We start from the raw sequence: 23,220 nt of genomic DNA, 5'->3' as shown, positions 1-23,220 counted from the left end.
ACAGCACAGCACAGCACAGCACAGGACAGCACAGGACAGCACAGCACAGCACAGGACAGCACAGGACAGCACAGCACAGGACAGCACAGGACAGCACAGCTCAGGACAGCACAGCACAGCACAGCACAGCACAGCACAGCACAGGACAGCACAGCACAGCACAGGACAGCACAGCACAGCACAGCACAGCACAGCACAGCACAGCACAGGACAGCACAGGACAGCACAGCACAGGACAGCACAGGACAGCACAGCACAGCACAGCACAGCACAGCACAGGACAGCACAGCACAGCTGAGCACCACAGCAAAACCGACCACAGCACAGGACAGCACAGCACAGCACAGCACAGCACAGCACAGCACAGGACAGCACAGCACAGCACAGCACAGCACAGCACAGCACAGCACAGCACAGCACAGGACAGCACAGCACAGGACAGCACAGGACAGCACAGCTCAGGACAGCACAGCACAGCACAGCACAGCACAGGACAGCACAGCACAGCACAGCGCAGGACAGCACAGCACAGCACAGGACAGCACAGCTAAGGACAGCACAGCACAGCACAGCACAGGACAGCACAGCACAGCACAGCACAGCACAGCACAGGACAGCACAGGAACAGCACAGCACAGCACAGCACAGCACAGCACAGCACAGCACAGCACAGCACAGCACAGGACAGCACAGCACAGCACAGGACAGCACAGCACAGCACAGCACAGCACAGCACAGGACAGCACAGGACAGCACAGCACAGGACAGCACAGGACAGCACAGCACAGCACAGCACAGCACAGCACAGCACAGGACAGCACAGCACAGCTCAGCACCACAGCAAAACCGACCACAGCACAGGACAGCACAGCACAGCACAGCACAGCACAGCACAGCACAGCACAGGACAGCACAGCACAGCACAGCACAGCACAGCACAGCACAGCACAGCACAGGACAGCACAGCACAGCACAGCACAGCACAGCACAGGACAGCACAGCACAGCACAGCACAGGACAGCACAGCACAGCACAGCACAGCACAGCTCAGCTCAGCTCAGCTCAGCACAGCACAGCTCAGGACAGCACAGCACAGCACAGCACAGCACAGCACAGGACAGCACAGCACAGCACAGGACAGCACAGGACAGCACAGCACAGCACAGCACAGCACAGCACAGGACAGCACAGCACAGCACAGCACAGGACAGCACAGCACAGCACAGCACAGCACAGCACAGCTCAGCTCAGCTCAGCTCAGCACAGCACAGCTCAGGACAGCACAGCACAGCACAGCACAGCACAGCACAGCTCAGCTCAGCTCAGCTCAGCTCAGCACAGCACAGCACAGGACAGCACAGGACAGCACAGCACAGCACAGCACAGCACAGCACAGCACAGCACAGCACAGCACAGGACAGCACAGCACAGCACAGGACAGCACAGCACAGCACAGCACAGCACAGCACAGCACAGGACAGCACAGCACAGCACAGGACAGCACAGCACAGCACAGCACAGCACAGCACACAGCAGACAGCAGACCAGCAGAGGAAGAGCAGAGCAGGCAGGCAGCCAGAGGCAGACCAGAGCACACACAGGCACAGCACAGCACAGCACAGCACAGGACAGCACAGCACAGCTCAGCACCACAGCAAAACCGACCACAGCACAGGACAGCACAGCACAGCACAGCACAGCACAGCACAGCTCAGCTCAGCTCAGCTCAGCACAGCACAGCTCAGGACAGCACAGCACAGCACAGCACAGCACAGCACAGCACAGGACAGCACAGCACAGCACAGGACAGCACAGGACAGCACAGCACAGCACAGCACAGCACAGCACAGGACAGCACAGCACAGCACAGCACAGGACAGCACAGCACAGCACAGCACAGCACAGCTCAGCTCAGCTCAGCTCAGCACAGCACAGCACAGGACAGCACAGGACAGCACAGCACAGCACAGCACAGCACAGCACAGCACAGCACAGCACAGCACAGGACAGCACAGCACAGCACAGCACAGCACAGCTCAGCTCAGCTCAGCTCAGCACAGCACAGCTCAGGACAGCACAGTACAGCACAGCACAGGACAGCACAGCACAGCACAGCACAGCACAGGGGAGGGTCAGTTATGGAGTCGTGCACGTTGGAGACGTGACAGGCACATTTTCTTGGGCACCGCGTTCCACCCCTTCTGCCATGTATCAGTTGGCTCGGGCCGCCATCACAAATACCATAGGCCGAGTGGTTTAAACGACAGAAATGTATCGCCTGACAGTTCTGCAAGCTGAAAGTTCGAGTGCTAGGTTTTGGCACGGTTGGTTTCTGCCCAGGGCTCCGTCCTTGGCTTACAGATGCCCGTCTCCCTCCCCGTGTCCTCACGTGGCCTTTCCTCTGTGTGTCCAGTTAGGTTTTTAAAAGGACCCCGGGATTCCCCACTCACTCGGAGTCAGGGTTTGCCCGGTGCGAGAGCTTCTCCCCTGTCCTCCCCTCCGCCCCGCCCCCACTCCTTCATACAGAGCTGCCATCTGTGGGGTTCCTTCACGTCTGTCCGCCCTCCTTCCTCTCTTTCACGGTGAGGAGGCGGCACGCCGTAACGGCCAGTGGGTACCCAGTGGGTACCTAGGGTGAGACCGGTAGGAAGAAGCGGGCGGGCAGAGGGAAGACAGGTCCTTCCTTCCTTCCTTCCTTCCTTCCTTCCTTCCTTCCTTCCTTCCTTCCTTCCTTCCTTCCGTCCGTCGCGGGAATCTGAACGCTAAAAACCCACACCCAGAGCAGAGTGTTGCTGCAGGGGTGTGCTTGTTGGGCCCGTAACCCTGGTGGTGGGGTGCCGGGGCGGGGGGCTGGGTGGGCGGGGAAATGACTGCAACCGTCACAGCCGGACCTCCCCGGGACCCTCATCGTTCCCGGCCGGTGTCTGGCCTACGAACTCTAATAAGACTCCGAGGTCGGCTGTTTAGCGACCCCCCCCCCCCCCCCCGGACTCGCCCCCACCCCCCACCCCCCCCACCCCCGCACGCCCGCCGCCGCCGCCGCCGCCCGTGATTCTCCACGGGTTGAGCGCGTTGGCCCGGGTCAGGAAGAGGAGAGGGAGACGGTGTCGTTGGCCCAGGGCGACGGTGGGGCGAGTTTTCGCCAACAATTTTTTCTCCCTAGCGGTTGGAAAGCGGCCGCCTAAGGGTGGGGGAGGTTTGAACAAAGGCGGCGGGGAGAAAGAAGCCCCAGGCCAGGTCGGAGGCGCTGACTGGACCGGAGAGCTTTCTGCATTTGAATGAAGCCATTGAACGCGGACCTTTGGAATGTGTCGACCTGGCCTCCCCCCTCCCTTCTCGGCCCCAACCCCCATCTCCTCCTCCCTCCCTCCCTCCCTCCCTTCCTCCCTCCCCCACAGAGTTTCCTTCCCGTCCACGGACTGACCTGTGACCTTCCATCCTGCCAGACCTTGCACGGAATAAATAATACCTCCCTCTCCTTGAGTCTCGCTCTATCCAGAAAATAAACAAACCGAGGAACAGACGACCCCCCGCCCCCACCCCCCACCCCCCACACACCTGTCACCCCATGTCATGCCTCTCAGGGCACTGCCACTCCCTCTGGGCACAGCCAGACTTCCTGGACTCAGCCAGGGTTCTCAGGGCCCTGCCACTCTCTCTGGGCCTCTCAGGGTACCCTGCTTGAACAACAGCGACTCAGCAGTCAAGGTGCTTACATACTCTCAATGGCGGCCGGTCAAGACACAAAAGCAAACATCCGCCAGTTCCACTACATGGTGGTGTGTTTCCAGGCAAACAGTAAAGCGGTCCATTGAATTAGGGTAGAAGGCCATTCCCCATAGTCCACGGTCCTTCGCCAGAGCTGCGTGTTAGCCTCACAACGTGCGCCCTAGCCTTGAATTCATGCGAGTTGAGTAATGAAGCTTCGAGGCCTCCCCACAACTCCCAGCCATGCAGAGTTTCCCCAGAAGCTGAGGTGAAAAGAGGGAGTCCTCCTGGGTGGTGGGGTGGCCATGGGCAAGAAGAAGGGCTTCCTGGCTCAGGAGCTCACAGTTCCGCCTCGGCGCCAACCCAGGTCGCAGGGTCCCAATCACATACATTAATTCTGCAGAAAGACAGACATAAGGCTGTGTTCAGGTGTAACTGTGCCCATGAGGTCCAGGCCCAGAGATAGAGGAGAGAGAGAGAGAGAGAGAGAGAGAGAGAGAGAGAGAGAGAGAGAGAGAGAGGTAAAGGGTTCCTGGGTTCATGGCCAGAGAGACAATGCTAGGAAGTCCCTAACCACATGGGCCCCCCCAGCAGCCCCTTTGCCTCCAAAAACATAGGTGGGAGGGGACAGACCCCTGAGACCCAGGGTGATAAGGCCAGGCAAGGTCCCCCGGCCTGGAATGTGGGATTGGGGGAGACTTTCCAAGGCCATTGTGGTGCTTCCCCAGTGCGGTGGGAGGTGTCCCTGCGGTAGCAGCTCTGTGCTTCTCCTCCAGACCTGGGGGTGGGGGGGGGCGGCGTGGAGGTATCTGCACGCACTCCACTAGAAAGAGAGGGCCTGGTCCTATGTGCCCCGGCAGCCAGGGCATCCCGGGTACTGAGTGTAAAGGGTGTGGGGCTGAGAGGCCCGTGGAGGGACGTCGGGGCTCAGAGGGGAGGGCGTCGGCAAGGGGAGCCCTCTGCCTCGCTCTCACGCACCATCACAGACAGCACAGGCCCCAGGGCTCACACAAGGGACACTTATTTCTCACAGATCGGGGTGCCAGCATGGTGGGTTCCTGGGGAGGGTCCTCTTCCTGGCTGGCACATGGCCACCTTCTCCCCGGGTTCTGCTACAGTAGGGAGACAGTTCTGGTTTCTTCCTTGTCTGAGGGCACCGATCCCATCCTGAGGATCTCCCCCCCCTTCGAAGTATTCATTTGGGGGACACAAACAGACGCTCTATGACAGTCATTCGCAGCCTGAGGGATTCAGGCAGGTGGGGAGGGGTGAGGTGGGAAGGTGGGGGCTGGTGGGGAGTGTGTGTGGTCTATGAGTGAGGGGATGTTCGGGGTCGGTGGGCAGAGCGTGGGGCCCCGGATGTCAAAGCCGCCTGGGCAGATGTCAGGTGGCGGTAGCGGGGGCGAGTGGGGGAGACCATCGCAGAGTGGAAGGTCATAAAGTTAAAGGTTGGGAGTGGGGCCGATGGTCCACGTGGAGGCAAAGTCCTCCACCTCCTCAAGCGGGAATCCGGGAGAGATTCTGCCTAGGAGAGGATGGGTGGTGTGTGGAGGTGACAAGGGTGAGGGAGGGGCAAAATTGTATTCCCAGCCCCCTGGGACTTCGTAAGGTCACAGGGGATAAGCAAGTGTGAGCAGCCCTGGTGGAGACGGTGTGGGGGAGAATGGGGCTGCTGGGAAGTCTCAGTCAAGGTGGGCACGTCCGATAATACAGCGGGAGGGGCAGCAGCGGGGACTGGCCAGAATGGATTGGGTAAACAGGGCTGTCTAAGTGACCCCGTGTGGTGACCGGCCTTCCACAGCTCGTTGGGACACCCGCCTGCCTGGGAAGAGAGAGGGGGCAGGACTACCTTTCCCACCGGTTGGTTGCTGTCTTTCCCTTCGCAGCACCCCTTGCGTCTGCGTTCCTGAGAGTTCTTGGACAGCATTTTGCTGGCTGGGGCGGGGGGGGGGGGGGGGATGAGTGTGGGGTCAGGGTGCAGCCCCAGATGGCCAGAACTGAAACTCTGATGTTGTGATTGTGCTTCCCCACCGCAGGCAGACAGAACACATCTGGCTCCCTGTGTGTGCAGAAATCCGTAGACGTATGTGAAATTTGGGAGCTCGCCAAGGCGCGACCGTTCTCCTGAAGGATGGTAAAATGTGGCCTCCGGGCATCTGGACAACGGCAGTCCTGGTCCCACGTGTCCATCCCGTTGGACAGCTGACTCACGTGAGAAGGAGAGACGAAAGGGTGACGATGCCGTTCTCTTTAAAGATCTGAGCCACCTGTGCGGGTATGCCCGAGTGTGCTTTCTGTCCCCGCCTCAGCATGGAGGCTTGTCACCCAAGCATGCCCTGCGCAAGGAGTGGAGGTGGCCCCCGGAGCACGCGTGCTCCTTCTGACCGGGTCTTTGCACCGTGTCTGGTGACCGGAGGCCACATGCCTTTGTCCTCTGTGGTGCCGCAGACTAGCACCCGTGAAACCAGGGAGAGCCAGCAGATGTGTGCGTGACAGACCCCGTGGGCTCCCTGACAGCAGCCCCTGAGCCGAGCCTCACCTCACCTCTTTCCTGTTCCGCAGCCTCCTACTCTTCCCTTTGGTGTTTGACTGTGATCCCCGGGACCGGGAGGCTTTGCTCCAGGCTGCAGATCTTCACATCCCACCTCTCATTCTTGAGAGGTGTTTGGCGTTCCTAGGTGTCCACCTAAGAAACATCCAAACCTCCAGACTCCTTGGAGAATGTTAATGAGTGTATCTGAGTCACACTGACAGACAACCATTGCCAGGAAGCGGTCTCAGGGGCTGGAGAAAATACTCCAGAAAAGGGCAGTTTTGCAGCTTATTTTATATAATTGGGATACACGGAGGAGGCAGAAGGCCTGGTACACGAAAGCCGTTGGTGGCAGAGTCAGGGGGCAGGAGAAAGCAAGTGGGGACACCTCTGGGGACTGGATTAAGAAGTAAAACGGAGGGACGCTTACTTCTTTTGCACGGGTGGGTAACGGGGTAGATAATAATTCACGTTTACAGCACGTAAGGATGGTATCCAGGGAACAAGACGAAGATGAGGGGGTTCTGTTGTCTTGGGCACCGGTGCAGTGGGCTGTGCCCTGAGGTGTCTGGAAAACAGGATCGCTCAGACATTCCGAGGGTATGTTATCTTAGATGCCAAAAGATAACAGACGGGCTCACTGAAGGCAAAGGGTGACCTTTGTCTGTCAAGGAAGCTACAGGCCTAGGATGTGACTGCCCACCGTGACTTGCTTTCATTCGGGAATTTTTATGTTCAGACCCTCCTGTGCGGTTACGTTCGGTCTCTAAGTTTGTGGCTGGCCATGGCGGCCTCTCCTGAGCTTGACAGGTTTAGTAAGTGGCCCCCTTCTTTGTCCGCATTTCCCCCTTTGGGCCGTAAGTCGATCCGAAGGATGCACCGATGATGTGGTCTCCCGGGACTAGGAAGGCTCACTCCTAGGAATTCTTAGTGTTTCCCTTTGTCTTGCTGTAATGGTGGACCATTGCGGATGGGGCCGGACCGTAACCTTGGATGGCAGTCCAGGCCAATTTTTGTTGTTGTTGTTGTTGTTGTTGTTTTCCCCAAAGGAAAGGTGAGTAAGCGGAAGGCAGGTAGGTTCATGAGCCTTCACTGAGTAAAAAACACACTGAATCGTTTCTAACCTATAAGCTATTGTGATTCAAACGTTGCCGTCTGTCTCGGTTTTCTGTATTTTGCAGCCAGTGTAACGTTTACTTATAGTTTGAGGGCACACCGTGTATGTATCGCTGTAGTTCTCACAATCTGACCGTGAGATGGGTTCCCGTGCACCGGTGGTGTTGTTCTTGTGATCTGAATATCCCATCTACTTCCCATGGGAAGCATCTAATTCCTGCTAGTTGTGCAATCGGGAACTGAGTTTAATTTTTATTTGGGGCCGAGGCTGTTAAGAACACAATGGTATGAATCACAATCACCATCTAAAAATGTCTAGAGGCCAGGAGGACGGTAAGAGTTTCATGAGTCAATTTCCTGTGTCTCACTCGGCAGCCCCGTTACAGAGGGCCATTATTTTAATAGCCGCTTAAGCTTCTCTGAATTAATATAGTCAGTAGTCTTTGTCGAGGTGAGGGGTAAGCGTCATTGTGTTCTAGCATTTATACGTAAAATTCCTTTATCGGTATTTCTTTTCTACTAACCTTCTACGACTTCACTTGTCTTTCTCAGTTTGTGTCCTTTTTCGCATTCAGAAATGATCAACAGTATCAGAACAAACGACTCCCTTTTAACTTCTCTCAAAACCACATACACACGCCTTTTCTTCCTTCTATGCTGGCATGCCTTCTAAAGCTTCCAAAGAGAAAGCGTAAATAGTATTATCGAAAATACAGAGCCGGCCCGGTGGCTCAGGCCGTTGGAACTCCGTGCTCCTGATGCCGAAGGCTGCCGGTTCGATTCCCGCATGGGCCGGTGGGCTCTTCTCGATGACGAGGTGGCCGGTTGGATTCCCGCAAGGGATGCTGGGCTGCGCCCCCTGCAACTGACAGCAGCAACCGGACCTGGAGGTGAGCTGCGCCTTCCACGATGACGATCGGAAGGACAACAACTTGACTGGGAAAAAGCCCCGGCAATTCACCCTGTTCCCCAATAAAGTCCTGTCCCCCTTCCCCAATGTAAAAAAATAAAAATAAATAAATAAATAAATAAATAAATAAATAAATAAATAAATAAATAAAATTTAAAAAAAAGAAGAGAAAAAAAAAAAAAATTTACCGGAAAAGAAAGAAAATACCAAAGTTATTCTGTGCACCTTCAATGATTAACAGTTGGGGTATATGAGTACAGGGTTTGAGAAAAGCCTAAAGAACAAGTATAACTATCATTGTGACTGATAATATTAGCGGGCAGGTAAAGACAATCAAACGAATGGTTATTTTAAGTCCCACGTCAATTCGTAGGTCTACAGGCCTTCTTGAGGTCTCGGGATAGCTGTCTACCCCTGACGTCAGCAGCTTTTCGTCCCTCCGGGAGCCTTTGAGGTTGGCCGTCGGTGGAGGCGAGTGTCAGACAGGAGCAGATGTCCAGCCACAGGTGGGCAACTCTTTTTCATGAGCGATGTGAATCCTTGAGTTAACGCCTTTAAGTTCACTGCACCTGGATCGATTAGTGATAACGAATAAGTCCCTGTCAACGAGGTTGGAGGGTCTTTAGCTGATGTCATATCCAGTGGTGGACGACGTCTCCCGGCTGTGAGTCGTGGTCTTGGAAGCTTTCGGTCCCGGGAGCACGCTGAAGCGAATCGGTTGCAGACTTATCGGTTTATTTAAGCTGCTTGATAAGTCCTTGATAATAACGCAAAATGTCTCCTTTCGGTAAGATTGTTTCACACGTCCGGTCACACGGGGTGAACGCTGACTACTGAGGAGAAAGTCTACGTTTACCAAAAGGAGTAGCTCTCAGGTTGAGAAACACCGTAAGGAGAGTTTTCAGCCAAGGGAGACGAAAAGCTTCTCAAAATTTACCCAGTGGAGTTTTAACTGTACCGTTTGTACGTTCTACAAATCCAGAGGGCCATAAGCCACGACGAAAATGCTGCAGGGTAGGCCGGATGTTCCCGATCGAGTGCATCCTTTGCCTCAGAGACTATGTAACTCACAGGGAATGCCCCTAGTTCGGGATCATTTCTTTCCAGTCGTGACTTACCCACCATCGAGGCTGTTGCTCTCCTGCAAGGGGATGTCTCCACCTAGTGAGACAACGTTGGGACAGATCGTGACTCACACACATCTGTACCGTGGAGAGGGTGGCCTTCGGATTCTTTATCCGAATTTCCTGTGTTTTCATGCACGACTAGGAAGAGAGTTTATAGCGAAGGTGTCCCAGGGTGGAGCTTTAGATAATACTTCCTCTAGAGTGTCTTCGGCTCGGCTCGTTTCCCTTCAGGGTTCCGTTGAATGGGATCGGGCCGATCTCATTTTAAGGAGACAAACAGAGGCTGGGCCATGAATGAAAAATTCGGAACCCCGTCGTGATAGTATCCAGTCAGACCCGGGGAATCCTCTCGGCTGTTTTTTGTCTGTTTGCTTTTAGAAGAGGAAAGATTATTATTTAGGGTTAATTCGTAGCCCATCTTTAGATATTAGATGGCAAGGTATTTTCCTTTGGGTAAACAAAATCGAAGCTTGTCCTTTGACACCCTGTGTCCCTTAATGGCTAGCTATTGCGATCGGTAAATCGCGTCCTCTTATGGTAGGGGGTCCAATGTGTCCTAGAGCGTAAGAGTAAGTTATCCGTATATTGGCTGAGAGTATCATTTCTGGGACATTTTGCATTCGTTCAAATCGGCGTTTAGCATCTGAGAGAAGCAGGTGGGACTCTCTGTCTACCCCGGGGCACGACTGTCCACGTAAACTCTGATCTTCCCAGGTAGAAAGGCAAAGAGGTATTTCCTGTCCTGTGTTTTACAGGAATGCTGAAAAGGCACCGCGTCTATCTATCACCGGAAAATATCTCGGCAGTACACGCGGGAATATCTGATAATGGGGTATGTGGGTTTGGAACTACAGGATCTCTTTGTTTATAGCTCCGATATCCTGTGCAAATCTCCATCCTTTCCCATTGGGTTTCTTTACCGGAAGGTTAGGAGAATTACAGGGGCTCATGCGTGGCATGAACCAGCCCGCCCCCCCCCCCCCATTATGTAATCTTGTGTGATGGGCTAATTCCAGCTAGCCCGTTAGGCCTTAAAGGATAGTGTCAAATATTACGCAGAGGCAAACTATAATCCATAGTTATTTTAATAGGAGTGATCTTACTTAATCCTTGCCAGCATCTCTACCGGAAAAGGCCCAGAGTTGCATTGGAGTGTCCCGTCATAAACGTCCAGTCGGTGTTGTCAAGGTCAGTTTCCTCTCACGCGGTTTCTTTCAAAATCGTTCCTTTCCCGATTGGTTCAGTATAGTATTCATTTATTTCTAAATACGTTTTAGCCGGGGATCTCCAGCCTCTGCGACTTAGGAGCTGTGCTGTAAACCTCGGAGAATGATTACGTGCAACTGGCCCTTTCGTCCCGTCCCTAGACCACCAAGCTAAGTCAAGTTGGAAGGTTGAAAAGGACAGACATGATCTGCTCTCTGCTCCCATCTGGGATTAGGAGAGAAAGCAAAAACCGAGGTGGCAAAATGAACAAAACACACGTTCATCGATACAGACCACAGAATGGTGGTGACAGAGGGTACTGGGATGGGGAGAGAGCCGAAGACGCAAAGGGGTCGACTTTAGGTCGAGGGATGGAAACTAGCCATCGGGTGCAGAGCACGTGATAGACTATACACATGCCGTGAGGGTGAAAGTCGGGAAATTAATGAGTCAGACTTAGTTCGGTCACCTCATAGCTTGCTATTCATCTGTCTTCTCTTTGTCTTTCCCCTTTACTGCTCGATTTCATGATTCTGCTCGTTTCCCTTCCTTGAGACTATACATACCTTGTGGATCTGATTGATCAGAAGAGCACTAATCTGGAAAAAAAGAAAAAGAAAAAGAAAAAAACCCGCTGAATTCTCAGGCGCCCAGAGACCGGGATCCATGGCTGCAACACCCTTGCAGCTTTTCCTGATGACGTATGACACACTCCAGCCGTGGCCGCCGAGTTCGAGATAACCTTATGAAGCAGACCGGACCGCAGGAGGTGATTTGTCAACCGTCAGCCCTGAAACTTGCGATGACCAGCTGTCATCTTTCTCGGTTCTTTCCCCCCGCCTGCCTGCCTGCCTGCCTGCCTGCCTGCCTGCCTGCCTGCCTGCCTGCGAAGCCTCTCGATTATTCTCAGTTCAGGGAAGATGCCTTTTTTTCCCCCACGGGCAATGTCAGTCTGCCATCTTCCCTGGCTGCCGGCACCTAGAATAAAATACACTCTTCTCCTCACTGACCCTCCTCGTCACTCAAGTTTTTGGGGCCCGGGCAACGAGCACCACCATCCCCGAGTCTGGTAACGAACTCTGGAGACCACGGCGGGGACGTGGGTATCGAACTGGACTGATCTGAGTTGGAGAGTCTCACTCCCTTGCTCCTTGCCTCCGTGTGGGGTAGCGGAGGTAGAGTGCCGGAATGCATCAGTGATCCCTGATGCTTATGGCTGGCCAAGCCCAGGGAGGGGATTACAGAGACGTCCCAGTAACTGCCGAGATCTCCTTCGTCCCAGGGACCCTCCCGGCTCTCCCCCTCCCTGGCAGGCTGCCTATGACTGCCTCAGTCGGTGAGGAATAAAAGCAACTGACGGGACTTGGAAACCGTGTGTCGGTGAATCGTGGAATCTGTCAAACCGAGGAAGTGCACTGGAATTCCCTTATCTCTGCCGTCGGAGCCTCTCGCTGTCACTGGGTTTGGGGCTCACGCGTAAGCCTTCTGTGCTTCGTGCCAATTCGGGTAACTCCGAGGCCAATTTTTGGTGCTGGGTTGTTCAGAGACCGGGTTTTGACCCCCAGATCCCCGTTTCAGGAGGATTTGGTTCTGTGAGTTCTCGTCTGCTTTTGGTTCCGGTTTGTTGGTGACTTCTTTGTTCCGTTTTGTTCACCTCCGGTCTGTCCGTTCCCCTCCCCCCCCCCCTTTTTTTTTCTTCCTCCCCTTCACTTTTCTGTTTATACCTTAAACACCAAACCGATAGGGGCTCTATGTCTGCACGCTCTCCTCAGAGCCCTCTGGGCCATGTATCAGGCAATCGGTCGGTCAGCCTATAATGAAAAATAAAAAATATCTACACCGATGGTTCATAGAAAAGGGGAATTCACCCATCTCCTAGTCCACTTATAACTAGACACCAACTCTGTGTTTGAAAATAAAACTTTTTAAAGATTTTTCTGTCGGTAACTTTCAGGGTCTTACGGAGAGCAAGAAATACAAACACCGCCGCTACTGCCTGAGGCTGAGTTACCTGGAAAAAAAAAAAAAAAAAAAAGAAAGAAAGAAAGAAAGAAAGAAAGAAAGAAAGAAAGAAAGAAAGAAAAAGGGCACTTTTGAAATCTAGTGGCTAATCTCACAAGCCGAACACTCCTTGCGTTTTCCAGCTTCCTTCAAACTGTCATGGGCAAATAAAAAATCTTAAGTCTTCTCTCTATAGTCATTATTAATACTGTTTATGTATATGATCTCTGATATCTATGTTTTTCTATGTTTTATGTACAACATAACGTTCTGGCCTCCGGCTGGTATTAGAAGATTGTAATATTTGGTTGGCTTAAAGAAAAAAGATTAAGCGCTTATATAAATTAAAAATAAAGAACAAAAACTGACCCAAGTACTTTTCCGGATCACATGATCTGAAAGAAAATAGTTGAAACCGAGGCTAGATCAACTTTTGGTTAAATAGACATGTCTTTTGAAGTCGCTACCACTATCGTTAAATATAATATGTTTTGTTATACCACGGTTTACAAAAATTGACTTAGGTAATAATAGACTCTAAAATCTCCTGGAGTTGTTAAAAATAATGAAGAAACACAAGCAAAATAAAAGGTTGTTAATGAAATTTTTTAGTAATAATGATTAAGCACGCACGCACGCACGCACGCACGCACGCACGCACAAAGCAGGACAATAAAGTGTGTGAAAGCTGTCGCAACGATGTTGCTGACCTTTTTTTGATGTCAGAGGGATTGTTCATTATGAATTTGTACCAACTTGACAAACCGTTCACCGAGTTTACTATTTGGAAGTGCTGAAAAGCCTGCATGAAAAAGTGACATGACCTGAAACTTGTCACCAACAGTTCGTGACTCTTGCCTCACGACAGAGCACCAGCTCACAGGGGACTTGTGAGGGAGTTTTCGGCCAGTAAACAAATAACTGTATCGGAACTCCCTCCCTACTCACCTGATCTGGTTCCCCAACGATCTTTCTTTAGCCAAAGATAAAGGAAATATTGAAAGGAAGACATTTTGATGACATTCAGGACATCAAGAGTAATAACGATGACAGCTCTCATGACTATTCCAGAAAAAGAGTTCCAAAATTGCTTTGAAGAGTGGACTAGGTGCTGGCATTAGTGCATAGCTTCCCAACGGGAGTACTTCAAAGGTGACCATAATGATATTCAGCAATGAGGTATGTAGCACTTTTTCTAGGATGAGTTCGTGAACTTGATCAGCCTACCTTGTGTGTGTGTGTGTGTGTGTGTGTGTGTGAGACAGAGTGCATGCTTAAACGTGCTTTCCTGAATTCTTTTGGTAACTGGAAGCCTTAGAGTTGAACTAAGGTAAGTTACATGATAAAAAGTATTAAATATGCAGATATTTCAAACTAACAAATCTAAAATATTAATTATAAGATAAGTCTGCGTTCATCTACTTTTATCTCCTTATTATGGGAAAGCTAAAACCTAAATTAAGGTATGTTAATAAATGTGTTTTGTACTTTATTAAAAATATGATGGCAAAACACTTGTAAATATATTTCCAGAGCCTACACTTCTGAGTTACAAAGTACGTTCCTAGATATTCCAGTAGAAATGCTAATCGTTTATTTATTAGTTATCAGTAAAAACTCGGGTTCGACAGGTTACAGATTCTAATTAATATTTTTAAAGTTACATAAAGTAATATGTTCTCAAAGGAGGTATAAGAGATAAAAATACATTTTTAAAGAAATCGGGGGGGGGGGGACAGACTAGTTTGTCCTACATTTGGTAAGAAGACACACTGAGAGGGACTGGAAAAGTTATAAAAGGTTTCAGAAGAAAAATCTTGAAAACAGATCACATGTAGTTCAGCTAACTGCAATTCAGTACATAAATTTTAGTATCAGAAGAAAGGGAGTGCAACATTAGAGTCGACTGTTCTCTCTCTGCGACGTAGGACAAAGTTTTTGGAACTACCGTGTTTCCCCCAAAAGAAGACTGGGTCTTAGGTCAATTTTTGCTCCATTGGGACTTGTTTTCAAGGGATGTCTTATTTTTCCATGTACAGCAGTAGTCTACATTTGTTCAGCTACGGTCGTGTCATCTTCTTCGGGGAACATCGTCAGGACGTACTAAACGCTTCCGTCTGGCTGAGATCTTACCTGGGGCTTATTTTCGGAATAGGTCTTATTTTGGAGGAAACGTGTTATTTGTTACTGAAATTACAGAGAGAGAGAGAGAGAGAGAGAGAGAGAGAGAGAGAGAGAGAGAGAGAGAGAGAGAAACTCTGCCTGGAAAGCAAAGGCTTTAGGTGCCATCAGAATATTCTCTATTTTATACCATCCTCATCATGGGTCCTCGGTTACTAGAGAAAACCAAATCTCCACACTAGTAAGAACTGAGTGTAACGTTTACATACTTACATATAATAATTACATAAACCTCTGTATTTTGGTACTGCTGGAGTTCCTGTACCCTTCTCAGGTCAGATATGAACCCGTGTAAAGAAGAATTTTACTATTTTCACTAAAAACCGAGATAAGTTTAAAGTAAATTCATTAAGTTTAGCCCGATATTTTCCTTGACCTCACAGAGCGTTGGAGTCATCGACTTCCTGTCGCATCCCTGACGAGAAGGCTTCTATGCTAAGGAAGGCCGGGAAATTTGTTACCATGTCTTTCACAAGTGAGACAGGGAAAAGGAGGGAAAAAAGGAGCAGAAAGGCCGGAGACGAGGCCAGAGACAGGCCAGACTTTTTGGGTCAGCTCAGACACGGGCTAAGGCCGAGACGACCTCAGGGCTACCCCGGCATCCCCAAAAGAGGCACGCCAGGCAAAGGAGCCCGCTTTGGATATAGAAGCCCAGATTCACCGGAGTGAGGAGATGCTAACTTCGAAATAGCTGTGCTCCCTGTGCAGACTACAAGGGCAGGCAGAAGAGAGATTGTCCCCTACTCCAAAGGGAGCGGGGGGACCAACTCCTTCCCTGCAAATGGCTGTCATCGAGTAACGGGGCCCGAGTTTTCCCACAGCTCTCAAGAAGACCGTCATCATCACAGGGGAAGAACCACAGGTGACCTGCGATGCGGCAGGGAAGCCTGCTGATTTCCCGATGAATACAAGGGCCGCTTACCCTTTCTCAGCTGTTCGCTCTGGACTTATTGCCTCTAAAACCTGTTTGGTTGTGAAGACGAACGGAGCCCCTAGATCTGGGCTCGTACTCGGCCCTGTTTCTTGCCAATGGCCCGGACCACAGAGGAAAAGTCACACGAGTCGATCGTCCTTTAGAAAGGACTCTGGAAAAGTTTTGTCAGGAGACCCGTAAGCCCTGCCTCTAACGGCTGCCTGTGAGTTTAGATTCTGACCTGAATCTTCTTTTCTCTCCATTATTAACTTAGGAGAGTTTCGGCAGGCACTCAGGAGATACGGGGACCGGCCCCTCCCCCCAGCCCCACCCTCCGTACCCGGGGGGCCAAGTATTTCTAAAAGGTTAGAAGAGGGGTCCCCTGATGGGCCGTTTAACTCCGTCAGGAGGGACCTTGTGGAGCTCCTCCGAGCACCCCGAGTGCCGTCAACCTGCAGAGAGTCGTTGGCTGTGTCCCCTTCCTCCGTAAACGTAGAATGTAAAACCGTCTCGCTAAAACCGGTAGCAAACGTGGTACTGACACAGAATCCCACTGATGTGTGTTTATTTTCTCCCCCGTTCGGGTTGTTTGAGTACTCGCAGGCCGTGAGAATTTACTTTTCTCACGGAAGTTAGACATACCGTGGATGACTCACACACATCGATGTCTGGTTTTCTTTCACACAGCCGTGTGCCGTCGTGGCCTCCATGTCCCGCATCACTTAAAAATGCTGCCTTTTCACGGTCATTTTGACTCGGGGGAAAGGGCAAACGTCACACGGTGCCAGATCCGGTGAGTAAGGTGGCTAAGGACACGCCATAATATTTTTATCCGACAGAGATCGCCATAGCAGAAGCGATGAGCGACACGGAGCTTCTCCGTTGTGATCACAAAGTACGGTGAACGCTGTTGCGTCGTGCCCTTCAAGACAAAGGCAGGTATCTTCGACGTAGGAAGCGGCACATCGAACCTTACCGTGTTTCTCCAAAAATAAGACCGGGTCTCGTGTGGATTTTTTCCTGCAAAATATGCTTCGGGGCTCATTTTCGGGGGCCGTCTCATAAAAAATCATGCCGGGGCTTATTTACCGCTCGGGTCTGATTGTTGGGGAGAGGTGGTAGTAACGGTGCGCTACGTGTTTTCCACTCGCTCTGTGCGGTCAGTCGTGTGTGAGCTACGGTTGACTGAAGGCGTGTTTTACAGCAGGCCGTGAATCGTCCTCCGTCGTGACAACGCCCCGCGTCACACATCGCTTCTGGCCTACGGCGATTCCCGTCGCAGGAACACACGACGGTGTGTCCTCCTCCGCCTTATTCGCCGGCTCTGGGACCGTACGAGTTCTGGCTTTCCCCCGAAGTCAAAACGATTCAGGATATCGAGGCAGCCACAACACGGCCACTAAAGGCACCCGTGAGAGAGGACTTCCAGAACTGCCTCATAGAGAGTGGCGATGACAATGGGATAAGTGTGTTTGAGGCGAGTGGGAGTATTTTGAGGGGAGATGATGGCGATGAATCTTTCGGTGTCCTAATTTCCTTATATTTACCCATTCACCGTATCGTCCGATCACACCTTGTACATCGGAATCAGAGGAAGAGACGTAAGGAGGATCACGTGAGTTCCCTCGGTGGTAGTCGAATGGGGTTGGAGAGAGAAGAGTGGAGAGATCTGTGGGATCGGATAAAAGTAAAATGGAGGACACATACTTCTTTCTTTTACACCGGTGGACGCGAGATAGTGAATCATGAATGTTTACAGCACGCAGACGGTATTCGGCCCGCGAGAGGAGGGTGAGGATTTCTGTGGTCTCGGGCTCCGGTGCGGCAGGTCTTGCCCCGAGGGTAAAACAGAGAGAGGAATGACTCTGAAATTCCGAGGGTCTGTCATCTTCAATGCCAAGAGACGGACAGAGTGTTCTCCCTGCAGGTAAACATTGACCTTTGTCCGAAAAAGTACGGGCCAGAGATGTGACCGCTGCCTACGACCCACTTTCAGTTACCACGCTTCCCCTCAAATAAGACCTAGCTGGACCATCAGCTCGAATGAGTATTTTGCAGTCAAGATGACGTAAGACCCAGTCTCCAGACAATTTGTATGACGTTCTATTCTATTAAAAAGACAGGGTCTTATATTATTTTTTGCCCCAAAAGACGCACGAGAGCTGATGGTATGGCTAGATCTCATTCTGGAGAAACACGGCAGTAATTTCTATGTGTTTACTTTTGGTGTCGATACCCTGCCGCCTGCAGGGCTGGCCCCTTCCAGACCAGTCAGGTTTAGGATGTGCCTCCTTTTTGTCCACGAGGAGGGGATCAGATTTCACGTCAGTGAACTGCATGCTCATAAACTGTGAAAACGATCAATTGTCTGTTTTTACCACCGTGATAAAAACACACGTGCAGTCACACAGACACTCTAGTGTGTTCGGCGTTGTCTCCTACTTCTTCTCTCCGCGCCCAAACGGATCCTCAAATGAGAGTATTTCTTTTGAAGAGGTGACCGGAGACGGAGACTAGAAAGGGGTTGTGTCTTGAAGCGAACCGGCACGGACTTAGAAGACTCCCGAGCACGGGCGCGACAACACTGCCACCTTGTGACTGACCGCTGAAACTGCGACCCGATCGACTGGGGTGCAGGGTCGTTGAGGGGAGGGGGGAGGAAGGGAGGGAGGGAGGGAGGGAGGGAGGGAGGGAGAGAGAGAGAGAGAGGGGGGAGAGAGAGAGAGAGAGAGAGAGAGAGAGAGAGAGAGAGAGAGAGAGAGAGAGAGAGATGAAACGTCACGGGGAAGTGCCGGTGGTGGAAACGTCCCCCTCGTAGGAGCTCGGGAAGAAGTGACCGATCCGAAAACGGGGGCGAGAACGGCTCCAAAAGGTGAAATCGCTCTGAGCGCGAAAGACTTTGATGCTCCGTGTAGGCTGTGCCGCCGACGGCCACAGTTTGAATGTTGCGAGCGGCTCTCCGCCCCCCCCCCCGCCCCGCCCCCGCCCCCTCCTCCCCTCCCCCTCCCCCGTCACGGGGACGATTGGAACGTGGCCTGTCTTCGGTATCGGTTTCGGCCGGCACCGTCATTTCACAACCTGGATTACCCCGCCAGACGCGAGCACTGGGGACCGTGCGTGTGTGTAGACGTCACCTGTCTGGCTCGTGGGTCTTCTGTCTGGGAGAGACCCTCCCCTCCCTCCGCTGGAAAAAGATGGAATGAAAAGGGGGAGAAAAGGAGACGATGCTCCCGCGGTCGCGGTCGTCCTCTGAAAGATCTTGGTGTCTTGTTGCCGTGTTGCGGTCGACGGCCCCCCAGATTCTTCTGAGTCTTCCCGGAGCCCGGGAGCCGCTCGGGGGAGCGCCGGGAGGCCTGAGCGCCCCGGGCGTGGTTTCACTCACGTCCGAGGTGCCTGGCCTCGGCCCCGGAGCGGCGCGGGGGCGGTCTGTTTCCCGTTCCTGCCGACGCCCGGCCGGGGTGGGGGGATTTATTATTACTTACGGTGATGATGACGACGACGACGACGTATCTCCCACCCCCCACCCCACCCCCCGATTCCCGGTCAAACAGATCCGGAAGGGGGGGGGCGTTGGGGGGAGTGAAAAGGGGAAGGGGTGAATGAGTACAGATTGGTCGTGGCACGGTAGTCACGGGGCTGTGAGGTACGGCGTAAGGAAGGAAGGTCGACCCATGGTGATCACCGTGGACGGTGTCACACGGGGACCGGATCGTGTGGTCGGGGCGATGGTGCGGGGACGGCGTTGGGGGCAGGGTGCCGAAGGGGAAGGGATAAAGAAATAGCCACGGGCGTGTCGAGCAGAGGGAACACGACCGAGGATGTGGTCGTGACCGTGTACGTGGTGCCGGGTGGGTACCGGTCCGGGGGATCGCTTCCTGCACTGTCTAGATGTCTAACCGCTGTGCGGTACACCTGAAGCTGATATGGAATGGTATTGACCGTGGACTGTCATTGAGACATTAAAAGGGGGCGGGGAGACATAGAGAAGAGGGAGAGGTCCGAAGTTCCAGATAGGAAACAGATGCCGTAAATCGCCGTGTATAATGCGCACCGTTTGGCCCGAGTGTCTGAGGGGAAGATGAGGATGCGCGTTCTACGCGGCTCGGGCCGATTCCGTACGTGGTTGAGTATTTTTTCATTCTTTTATTGACGCTTCTGAGTTAAAAGCGTGATCCTAGACGTCGATCACGATATCCGCATGACCGATAAGTCAATACCCTGGCGTGGGATCATCGGTTTTGTGGAACTCGGGAGGAACTGGCAGCGGCCAAGAGTTCTTGGCCTTCAAGGGTGCGTAAAAGGCCTTGAGGGTGTGACCGGTACGTGAAACGTCTCGAACCTCGCACCTGTTCTTGCGTTCTGTAATTACTCGTTACGTAAAATTTCTCATACTGGAACGCGTCAAAGACTGGACGCTAGAATTCCCTTGTGATGCAGAAGATGGGTACCGAAACGTAAAGACACACGGGGGGGGGGGGAGGGGATTAAAAGGAAACGTCTCTCCCCCCCCCCTCGAAAGATTGGGCCAAAGACGTGGGTGCGCGGTCTACCGGGGGGGGGGGGGTTATACAGTGCAAAATACCGGTACTCCAGGAGGTGGGTCCCCGTGGTAAGAATGGCTACCACGTGTGTCCGAGACGAATACGGCGTCGCACGTGAGCTGTCTTTCGATCAAGATCTCGCGCAAAAGGAAGAAAACGAAACCAAACCCAAGATCTCCCTCCCCCGCCCGCCCCGGGTCCCCCTTGAGCGGCCGGGGTCGCGTCGTGGCGGCCGGGAGCTCGGTGGCCGAAGCCGGCCCGCTCCGGGCCCGGAGAGGCCATCCGAGGTGGGCCGGGACGAGGTCCGGCGACCGTGCCGGCGGCGGGGCGCCCTCGCCGGCTCGCGATCCGGATCCGTCCCGCTGACGTTCGCTCCGGTTGTCGGGCGCCACCTGGCGGCCGCTTTTAGACCGCCGCTTCCCTCCGGAGCTCCGGCGACCGCGCCAAGGGGAGGGGATCTGGCCGCTGTGCCCGGGGAGGCGTCGCGGGCGGCCGGCGTCACCGGCGGAATCGTCCCGGTGGTGCCGTGGAGACGGCGCGTCGCCCGTTCGCCGGAGATTGGAGGTGCAGGTTTCTGAGGGAGTGACCGCCGCCCGTCCCCGGGCTGCCCGGTCGCGTCGACCGGCGCTCGCCCGTGCCCCTCCGCTCGCGGAGGAACGCTGAGAGGGCGGGACGCGCCCGCGCGCCGGCCCGCCCGCCCGGCCCGCGGCCGGGCGTGCCCGGCGTCGGCCCTTCCGTGTCGATCGCACTTTGTTTTCTCTCCCCCGCGTCCCGCTCCGGAGGCTGCCCGCCGACCCGGGGCCGCGCGGGATGGCCCGGCCAGGGCCCCGCGGGCCCGTCCGCGGTCCTTCCCGCGGGCCTGTCGTCGGACGCCCCTCCGCGGGAATTTTCACCCAAGTCCCGATCGGGAGACGTTGACCGGTCGCCGCCCGCGCGCGCTGGCCGGGAGGGAGTCCCCGGCCCGCGTGCGTGCTCGCGGGGGACGGTGTCGCCGGACGCGACTCTCCGGAGTCCCGTTCCGGCGGCGGGGACCGGCGGCTGCGGGGAGGCACGTGGAGGGCGAGGTGGACCGGGACGGGGGGCACGCGCGGGTCCCGGTCGGTCCGACTCGACTTTTCCCTCCCCCGTTTTCCCGTCCCCAGAGACCGGGCGGCCGGGCCGGTGGGGGTGGGCCGTCGGAGGCCCGTTCGTCGGAGGTGCCTCGGGTGGTACGTTTCCCCTCACGCCCCCTCCCCGAGTCCCAGTTCGGAGGCGCGGTGGTTCGTGGCGGCCCCTGCCCGCGCCTGCGACCGTTGCGGTGGAGATCTCGTCTCCTCGCCCTCCTCGCCTGTCTTCGGGGCTCCCCTGCTTCGGGGGTCGACCAGGTGGCCCAGCCGCTCCTCCCGCTAGCGGGGATGGGGTGGTGACCGGGGTCCGGTGGCCCGAGACCGGTTCCGAGGAGGCCGCTGAGGTCCGTGGATAGGCGCCGCCGACGGGCGCGGTGATTTTTTACGCCAGAGATCGACATTTTGTGCCACCGGAGAGGTGTGGACACCGAGTCCTCTGGCCAACGGTCCCCGACGGGGGCCGGGCTCCTCGGCGCGAGCGCGTGGGGCGCCCCCCCCCGCGGGGCGCTTGCCCGCCGCCCGGTGCCCGGGCCCTCCTGTCTCTGGTTCGTGAGCCGCCCGCTTGGGCCTGCGCGCCGGCTCGCGCGTAATCCAGGCGTTCCCGGAGGACCCGCGGTCGACACGAAGCCCTCCGGTCTCTGGTACCCGAGGGTGGCGGGGGGTGGCAGGCGTTGCGGGGTTGTCTCGCCGCGCGCGCCCCCCTCGCCGTGCATTCACACGGGCGCGGTCCGGGTGCCTAGGTGCCCCGTTTTCTGCCGCTGGCAGGCGCTGCCTCCTCGCGGGGCCCTCGCCGCCAGCCGAGCCCTGCGGGAAGTGGGGTGTGCGGCGAGGCTGAAGCAGGCTCCTCTGATCGTTGTCCTCGCTGCGCTACCTTCCCCCGTGGCCTCTTTGCCCGTTGTGTTTTCCGATCGATGTGGTGACGTCGCGCTCTCCCGGGCCGGGCCTAAGCCGCGCCAGACGAGGGACGGACATTCATGGCGAATGGGACCCTGCTCTTCGTCCGCCTGCGGGCCCCTCGCCTCTCCCGCCCGCCCGATGGCGGTGTGTGGAAGGCAGGGGTGCGGACTCCGGCCCGACCCCGTTCCCCCCCGCCTCCTGCCTCAGCGCCGGCGGGGCCAGGGGTCTCCTGACGCAGCGGACACTCTCCGCCCGGCCCGGCCGTGTCTCGCGTTGCGGCTCTCCCCGCGGCGGGGAGGGCCGTCCCGCCGTCGCGCCCTGCGCGCCTCGCCCGGCCCTCTGGTGGTGCCCCGGAGCGTTCCAGGTCGTCCCTCAGGTGCCCGAGGCCGAGTCGGTGGCGTCGCTTCCCGCTCCCGGCGGCCCCGTCGGGTCAATCCCGGTCAAGTGTGTGTGCGGGGGTCGAGTCGGTAAGGTCGAAGGAGGGAAGGAGGCATTCTCCCTCTCCCCGCTCGCGGGGAGGCGGCGGGTGCCTCGTCGTGTGCCCCCTGCTCGCGTCTGGTGTTTGGGCCCGACTCGGACGGGCGCCGTGCCGCGTCTCACCCGTCCCCACGCTGCTGGGGGCAGGTGCCGCGCGGGCGGTCTCGTGCCGGCCCGGGGCCGGTGAATTTCCGGCCGCTGGCTGTCTGTGAAGGGGTGTGCGGCGCGCTCACGCTCACCGTGGACGACGGCGTCTTTCGCCCTCGTGTCGTTGTGCGCGCTGTGCTCCCCGCCTGAGGCCTCCGTTCGCGGAGGCCGTCGTCCGTCTCCCTCTTACCCGTACCGCAGACCCCCAACCCCAGGCGCCGGCGTCCGAGCGCTCTGGCCCGTGCCCGACGGGGCGTGTCCCGGGTCGGGGGCGATGCCCCCCTCGGTGAGAAAGCCTTCTGAGCGATCCAAGAGGGTGCCTTGGGGGTACCGCATCCCCACGCCGCCGTCATCTGC

Source organism: Rhinolophus sinicus, chromosome 12 (assembly GCF_057876585.1).
Source record: "Rhinolophus sinicus isolate RSI-liver-muscle chromosome 12, RSI-T2T, whole genome shotgun sequence".
Classification (NCBI taxonomy): Eukaryota; Metazoa; Chordata; class Mammalia; order Chiroptera; family Rhinolophidae; genus Rhinolophus; species Rhinolophus sinicus.
Note: the sequence above shows the minus strand (reverse complement) of the source record.